This window comes from Limulus polyphemus, unplaced genomic scaffold, assembly GCF_000517525.1.
Source record: "Limulus polyphemus unplaced genomic scaffold, Limulus_polyphemus-2.1.2 Scaffold1879, whole genome shotgun sequence".
In the NCBI taxonomy this organism is placed as follows: domain Eukaryota; kingdom Metazoa; phylum Arthropoda; class Merostomata; order Xiphosura; family Limulidae; genus Limulus; species Limulus polyphemus.
The window spans coordinates 146,984-156,153 of record NW_013667489.1 but is presented as its reverse complement, the minus strand read 5'-3'; positions in this window follow the sequence as shown (position 1 = coordinate 156,153).

The following is a 9,170-nucleotide window of genomic DNA, read 5'->3' as shown; positions in this document are numbered from 1 at the left end:
TTTGCTTCAAAGCTAAATGATTTTTTTAATCAGGGCATTAACAACCTGATTGTAAGATGGACAAGCGTCATAGATAAGAATGGAGACTATTTCATTTAATAAAGTTTTGTTTTGATGTATATAAGTTGTTCGGGTTTTTCATCTAAAAAAGCGACATTAATTTCTTGATGACCTAATATATCCTAAAGACTTTACAATTATCTGTTGGAAGGTTATTTAATGTTGTTAAAGCTGGTCCTTTTAAATGTGCTGCAGGATGAATATTTGTTATCCACTATTCCATTCATTCACCTTGGAAATGGTGAATCCTATTTTTCCCACAGTACCTTTCCATCAAAATATGTTGGTTTCTTAATTATGGGATGAATGAAGTAGCCTACTGTAGTTTTATGAGATAGTGGTTCATTAGAGTAGTCCAGAAAGGTCCTATAGTCTTATATAGCAAACAAAATCAAGGAATGATGGACTGCCTTCAAAGTTTTGCCATTACGGTCAAGAGAATAGGCAAGCTCCCACATTCGGATTTCATGGGTTTAATATTTATAAGGTTAGTTTAAGCAACACTGCAGACCTGCAAGTATACGTACTCCATAATTGTAAATTTTGGCTGTCTCCAATCCTGATGTCTCGTGAGATGCCTGCAAAACTGCACCAGTCTCTTTGATAACCTGCTGTGGGTATTATTGGCAGGTGGCAACAGGTTGACCCTGATCACACTGTGTCGGTCTCTTTGATGACCTGAGTGAGATTTACCATGTCCAATATTCAAGAAGCTTCCATGGTAGCAACATTCTATTATAATTGAAAATTAACTATAATAAGTGGTATGAAATTGTGAAGTGTATAAAAAAACTTGTAAATTCATATACATACGCTGAATGAATAGAGAATTATGTTTTTCATCCCTCCCCTCTGCAGACACCCATGTCCCAGCATTGAAGTCCTTTTTATTTCCTTAATGTCCTAAATTTCCTATGGCTAATTTTTTTATTCTTATTATTTGTTATTGTGTTTAGTTGCTCTTTTTGTTATAATATTTATGCACACTTCCAAAAGCACTTTCATCTTCAATCCTGTTTTCCATCAAACTCATTAGGGTTCATAATGCTTTTGTAAACCTAATATTTCATTCTTATAACACCTATTAAATTCTCTTTTCCTCTTGATTCGTCTTACCTTACGACTATTTTATTAATTTTATAAGATGTTCAATCTCTCTTCGAGCAACTGTCCCTGTGTTAAAGTTGAATGAGAAATTTTATTCAATTTTTCTAAAATAGTTGTACTCCTTAAACCAATGTTTAAAGGAACAGCCGTTATTGTTGGGCTAGTTCTTTTTGAATATTTAGTAAACATTTTAATGATAACAAAATAATTTTATTTATTTGACTATAAATTCTAATGTTTACAGTGAACTCTAATACAATGGTTTCACCTTTGAAACATAAAATCAATAACCACAGCGTGGAGCCAATTAAAATGCAGAAATGAAGATGTCCAAAAGTTGGACAAGAACATCAAGGCTTAACACTTTGTGATTTGTTTTTTAAAATGTATATGTGCGTCTTTTTAAAATCCAAATTGAGTGTATCTTTCATGTAGAAGGATGGCAAAAATTAATGTTGTCAAAACTTTGGAACAAGAACAAAAAGCATTGAGAGTTGTTGTACGAAACAACTCTCTTAAAATAACCAAATCAGTGCATTTTTCTTGCAGAAGAAAGAGTACATTCTTCTTGGTCAAAATTCTTAAAATACACCACAAGTTTAATTGAATCCTACGTTTATTTGAAATAACATAAAGGCAAAATTAAATATAGAAAACAATCCGAAGAAACAAACTAAGCCTTGACAATTTGCAAAAATGATTTTTCTTTTAAATAACCAGAGAAAATGTAATTTTCCTATAGAAGGGATACAATTATTCAAAATTCCGACAAAACATAATTTGAACATTGGAAGTTAGGTAAAAACATTTGAGACTGTCAGTGATCTTATTCATAGTGAGATGGAGACATATATTCGGTTATGTGGCATTCTAAGGCTGCAATTCAGGACGATCCTGGAAATTCTGCAGAGAAGTTATATTCGCTTTTTCCTGTGCCTTTCTTTCATTCTGTTGGCTTCTCAGGAGACCAATTTGGAATAAGCTGCCTGAGGCTCCTTTTCATCAGTTGGTACATTGAGTGTGTGATATTTTGGATCTTTCCCCAGTTGCTTTTGAGCCTGCACTTTACTTAATTAATGGCTGAAAGATCTGGGAACAAATACTTAGTTTTCCCTCCATCCACTGACACTGTGGTTCATGCATGGATGTTTACTGCTCATTTGCGTCAAGGTACAGCTATGCCTTGTTTACCACGGTTGTCAGAACTACGTGATTTAGCCTACCACCGCCAGGTGGAAGTATATTTTAACTTTCAAAGTATACATCTGCTCCTGAAAATTTGGGGTTCTAGAGTAGGATCTGTAGTTAATCTGAATAGATCACAACTTTTTAGAATTCATTTCAACCAAGTCCATTGTCAGCATGCACATTGGTTCGATTGTCGGCTTCTACATTCATCCTTGTTGTCGTTGGTGTCCCGACTTTCCTAGGCTCGTACAGGAAGTCATAGTTCCTACCAAGTTCGAGGATCCTGACTCCCAACATCAGTCCCCTGATCCATTGGTACCCAGAATGGGTTCTGTTCATATCCAAGGGTTCTGCTGCTCGAATAGAACCCCACTAGGGCGTTGGTGACCATTGTATGCCTTTTGGGTGTGTGGGGGCCCGGCTCCGATAATTTCTGGACGTGTGGTAAACCTTAAACACAGATCCATAGGCACTACAGGTCCTTGAGTTTGGATTACTCATCCAGTTCACATCTTCACCACCATTATCCACCCAACCTGTAGTGTTGCCGTCTCCTGCAGATCCTCGGCTTTCAGAACTTAGTTCTAGGGTTATCAATGTTTCGTTGGTCTAGGTGTAGAGAGAGAGAGAGTTGTGCCAGTTCTTCTGGGGTTTTATTCCCGTCGGTTTGTTAGGCCCAAGAAGACGGGGGATTGGCATCCAGTCATCGATCTTTCTTCTCTATATCAATTCCTAGATTCTCAAAGGTTCACAAGTGACTCATTCCTCACTCTGAGATGGCATTTTTTACCAGGATTGTGGATGTTTAAGTTCAAAGTCGTCGGCTCCTATCTGCATATAGCCATAGTGGTGGCATTCCACCACTAATGGCGTTTTTGTTCAAAAGGGTCAAGCACTGCAATTCACGGTTCTTACCTTCAGACTAGCATTGGCACCATATGGGTTCTGCCGACTCATATGACCATTTTCTTGTCACATCCATTTCCTAGCCTTGTGCACACATCATTCCATGAACGACTGATTACTGCTGGGACCATCTCGTTAATTGTCAGAATGTCACACCCAGATTCTACTTTCATAAACAACCTAGGCAGGCGTCATTATCAGTGCTGAGACATCTATTCTCGCTCAACAACACTATGTCGCCAGTCTGGGTATTTTTCATTACGTATTTCAGTTAAGCTCAGCTGACTCCCATATGGCTCCATGCTATAGAACAGGCAGTCTGACTCTTACTCATCTCTCCTTCTCCCACTGCATGGATTATTTTTTCTCTTTTGAGAATATTGGCATCACTTGAATCCCTCATCCCAATGGGATGAGTGCACAAGAGATCCCTTCAATGGTATTTATTTGACCAATGGATCATGAACAGCAATTCACTGGATTACCCAGTTTCCTTATGCAGGATCATTCTCTCCAATCTCGAGGGGTGGTTAGATCAGAACAATACTAAGATATGGGTTCCTCTGCCACCACCTCATTTAGAAATCCATCCTTTAATGAATACCATGCTCCAGGGATGGTGTACATATCTGAACAGTCAGGAATTCCAGGGTCTATGCACGGATGACAAGGCTTCCATACACGATGTTTTAGACCTTGTTGCTCTTCAAAAGGTGATGTTTCATGGTCTAGCTTATTAAGGAGAAAATCGTCAGGCTTCTATTCGACAATTCCAATGTGGTGTCTTGCATTTCCTGTCAAGGGGCACTTGGTCCAGGGCTCTTTGTTTTCAAACCTTGAATCTCCTGACTCAGAACCAATCCTAACATATCACCCTACTAGCTTGCCATGTTCCACAGGTGATGATTTTGGTGGCAGATCAATTGTCTCGACCCCAAAAGATTCTACCAACTGAATAGATGCTGGATCGTGAGGTATTTTTGTTCAATTGGTTTTCATTCTGAATCACTGATAATTGGTGGGTTGGAAACTCATTGGAACACCCAACTACTAGAAATTTGGTCTCCAGTGCCTCACTCTCAGGCTTTGGCAATAGATGCATTCCATTAGAACTGGATAAGATTACAACTCTAGGCCTTCCCTCAAACTCATATGTTACCCAAGGTACTAACTATGATTTTTTCCAATCCATTGTCAGGTCCTGTTGATAGCACCGGATTGGCAGCTAAACCCCTGGCTTCTGCAGTATCTTCAGGAGTGGCCACCTGTTCCACTTCCATTTTGGCCATCTCTGTGGAGGAAGCCAGAGTCTAACATCATACAGGTATCCAGTAGCTCAAGCATCAGGCATGGAAGTTATGCAGTCCTTCACTTGGCATCAGGGTCTAATTTCTAATATTGTCATGTATCTGTTTCAGTCTTTGCTTAGTCCTGCGGTGGAAATTTATCAAAAAAATGGCACACATATCAGCAATGGTGTAGTGAGAGGAGGTTGAACCCATTTCAATCAGAAGTGTCAAAAAATCCTTTGAGTTCCCAGTACTCTCCATCTTCCTCACTTCGTTTTTGGGTCTCTTGTGCCAAATGACCACTTCACTTACCTAACTGGTATATTAAGGTGGTATTACATGCCCTATCTTAAAACATGTTTGTGACCTCAGCCTCATGTGCCATGTATTACCTTTCCCTGAAAGTATAATTTTTGTTGCTACTGACCTACAGACGTCGCCAGTTGGAGTGGTTTGCATTGACTGAGACAGGATGCTTTATCATACTACCTCCATTCTCAGACTGGTTCTTCCCTGAGACATTGGCAGCCAGGGAAGTGGGTAAATCTTTTTCATCGATTCATCTGATCATTATTTCTCACTTCTATGCCCAATCAGATTTTGATAGTTTGTTATGTCCAGTGAGGGTCTTGAAGGTTTTATTTCCTGCATTCAGTTTCCCAGGATTTATTCCCAATTTCATTGACGAGGAGGGTACAAAATTGATCCATATTGCTTACTTGGAGCTCTATTTGAAGGCAAGGAGACTTCTGTAAGTCACATCTAACCAAATTCGTCACATTTCTCTATTGCCCACTGGGGGACATTGTGCAGGCTGGTATGGAGACCTCCCCCAATACATTTATCCCACATTATTTGCAGGATCTGGTAGTATTTCCATTTGAGGGTTTTATACTACCCCTGTAGCTATCTTAACCACTTCTGCTAGATTATCCAGAGGTGTATTTTCATTGCTATGCTTGTCTCTTCTTTATCTTTCAAGGTCTCTTACCTTATTTTTACAGGATCTCACTCTGTGGCGAGTGTTTCCCAGACAAGTGTGCTTTTATCAAACCAATTCTGCACTAGCAACCACTAATTCATTAGACTTCATTTTGGTTGGAACAAGCTTTGTACAAATTAAATGTTCTATAAGACTACCTAGAAGCTGACCAGGTGGCATAACTGTACTATGCTGGACCTCCACTCATATAGGGACCATGGCCTTATAATTCCAACCTCGAGCAGTGGAGCCTTAGCTATCTGGTTGGAGCCTGGCCAATAATGATGATAAATCGTGTAAAATTCTAACCACAGTACATGAATTAAGTTCCAGGTGAAGACCTGTTCTGGGTGTAGTGTGGTTCCTCCACTAGGGCGGCAATCTTCTATTGACACACACAAGATCTATACATATACTTTTAGGATGGGTTATGCCCTCAGAGGCCCCTCCACCTTATCAATGTGGGATTCTAGCTGTAGTGTGAGAGGAGGTATGATTTGGAAGTTAACATTTTCTTAATTTGAAAATGTATTTCCAATAATACTTACATCCTTTCACACTCCCCTGCCCTTCCTCCTTGCTAAGAGCTGTTGTTAGAGACTGCAGCTTGAGTCTGTATCGAAAAAGTGATAACACAGTCTGAATGAGATGCTTATATACAGTATCAGGATAGAGGGCGCTTTCATGTAGGTGTCGTGAGACAAATATCGCGAAGGGCAATTAAGTGGATTATAAAAGAATGGAGCAAGCGAGAAAAAAATTAGACCAATGCTTATATAGGCAACAGAAGAACCCCTCGCACTCGAGTAATAGCTGTAGTGTAAAAAGAGGTAGGTATTATTGGAAATACATTTTCGATTTAAGAACATTTTAACCTATAGTCTTCCTTAAAGTCTTGTGCTTAAGGCCTTTAAAAAGTTATGATGCAATCTATTGTAATCACTTTACTAGACACTGACGTGACAAGACACAAAACATAACATTTTGGAACAGCATGGGTCCTATTTGTCCATCTTGGATGTTCCATCTTCTAAACTATTAATAAATATTTTTAAATCGTAAAGCCAGCCCTTATCCTTTATATACTTACCAAACTTTCTCTTAAAAGTTTTATTTTGTTTTATTTTTTTGGAATAATTTGGCATCAGATGTTGTGGAAGCAGTAAATTTAAGTAAGGTCTTAGCTGAAGATGACTCTAACATTGCCAAAATTTATATTTGTGATCCATAGTCCTTCCATAATTAACATTAAGAACAGATAAAGATAATACATCAACACTATCAATCCACTCAATTCTCATAAACACCTCAATCAGATACCCCCATTACTCTTCTTTTTGCAAGAGAAAACAGTTTGAGAGATTTCAACCTCTCCTCCATTGCAGTCCATTCTTGTGACTCTCCTCTGAGCCCTTTCCAATAATTCAATGTCCTTCCTAAGCTAAGGAGCTCAAGACTGAACACAATGCTCCAAATTTGGTCGAACCAGTGACCTATGCAATGAAATTCTAACCTCTTTAGACTTGTATTCAATATTTCTGTAGATACAACCAAAAATCCTGTTTGCCCTACCACTTGCAACAGTACACTATTTGAATGGCGTTAGAAACTGATCAGCTATTACACCAAGATCCCTTTCTTTCATGACACTGTTAAGGTTATTTCCATCCAAATTATACTCATAATTCAAATGCACATACATTATCTTGCATATTTATAATTAAAAACCCATTTGCCAGATATTTGCCAAACTCACTAAATGATCTAAATCCTTTTACAATACAGCAGCATCCTATTCACAGCTAGCAACACCCAAGACCTTAATATCATCTGCAAATTTAAGTAATTTATTGACCATTCCTTCATCTACATCACTGGTGTAAATCAAAAGGTGCAAGGGTCCTAAGATTGAGCACTGAGGTACCCCACTTGTGACGTTAATCCATTTTCACTGAACTCTGTTTGTAACAGCCCTCTGCTTTCTTCCATCCAGCCACTCTTCTATCCCATTTGTTAATTTATCCTTCACACCTAAAGAGAGAAATTTTTACAAGCCTTTTATGTGGCACCTTGTCAAATGCTTTCTGAAAATCCAGATACACCAAATCAACACGCTTACCCTCATCTTCATAATCAGTAACCTTTTCAAAGAATGTCAAAAAATTGTAAGGCATGATTTTCCCTTAGTGGAACCATGTTGACAATCAAATAAAATTATAAACTTTGTTAAATTACTTTACAAAGCATCTTTTATCAGACTTTCCAAAACGTTTCCTACAGCTGATGTAAGACTAATGGATCTATAATTACTCGGACAATTTTTATCACCTCCCTTGAAAAGAAGAGTTACATTAGCTAACTTCCAATCCTCTGTTACTTGCCCAATATTCAAGGACTCACAAAAAATAGTAACAAGTGGCTGACACATCCAATCTTTAACATCCTTCAAAACCATTGGGGGAATATTATCTGGCTCAGGAGCCTTGTTGTTCTTTAAACTTAACCAACTCAGAATTAATGTAGTCATCTTGTTCGATCTTGTTTCCATCAATCAAATGTAGAACACTGCTCAAATCTTCGTTAGTAAAAACCGAAGAAATGGCAAAATTTAATAATCCAGCCATCTCATAATTAGCAGACACAAGCTTTCCTTTATCATCCCTTACGGTCCTACCTCCATCCTAACATTTTGTTTACCCTTAATGTATTCAACGAAATCCTTACTGTTAATTTTTCAGCCAACCTTTTCTCATACATACTTTTTGATGTCCTAATTTCCTATTTCACCAACTTTCTTGATCTTCTATAATCTTCAAAATCTCTTATTATACCAGTCAAATTAAATTTCTTAAATTGATGATACTTTTGTTTAATTTTTTTTCTCTTATACTCTTTGTGGGCCAACCTGGTTTTTCACTTGCAGCTACCCTTTTCTTTCTATAAGGAATATGTTTACCTTAAATATTTAAAATTTTATCTTTAAACATTTTCCACATCTGATCATTGTCTCCATATAATTCAGCTGCCTAATTCACAACAGATAATTCTTGTTGCATTTGATTGTTTGAAATTTGTAACCAAAATATTATTATTCCTTACCTCTATATGCAGCAAATATCAAACCTAATAGAGCAATGATCACTTGCTCCCAAATGTTTCCCAATTTCCACCCTCTCAATCATTTCTATATTTGAAGTTAACAATAAATCTAAAATAGCACTGTTTCCAGTTCCTTGCCTAATTGGTAAAGAAAGCCATCTTGAACAGTTTCCAAAAACATTTTTCCCTCATGGTTTGACTCTCGCATATCCCAATCTATATCCCAGAAATTAAAATCACCGATAATTATGACTTCATTAACAGCTGAAGTCTTAATCTCATTGTAAAATTTCTCATTAATTTCATCAGTATCATTTGGTGGTCTGTAACATATTCCCACTAAAAGCCTTTTCACTTTTTATCCGCTAATAGACACTCAAATTGATTATATCTCTTGCTATTATCCTTGACTGGGTGTAACTCACATTTTACATATAAAGCCACTCTTTCCCTCTCTTTATTACTCCATCCCTATTAAATAGCCTGTAACCGTGTATTTCAAAAATTTCTGTCATCAAATCATCTACGTTTAACCATTG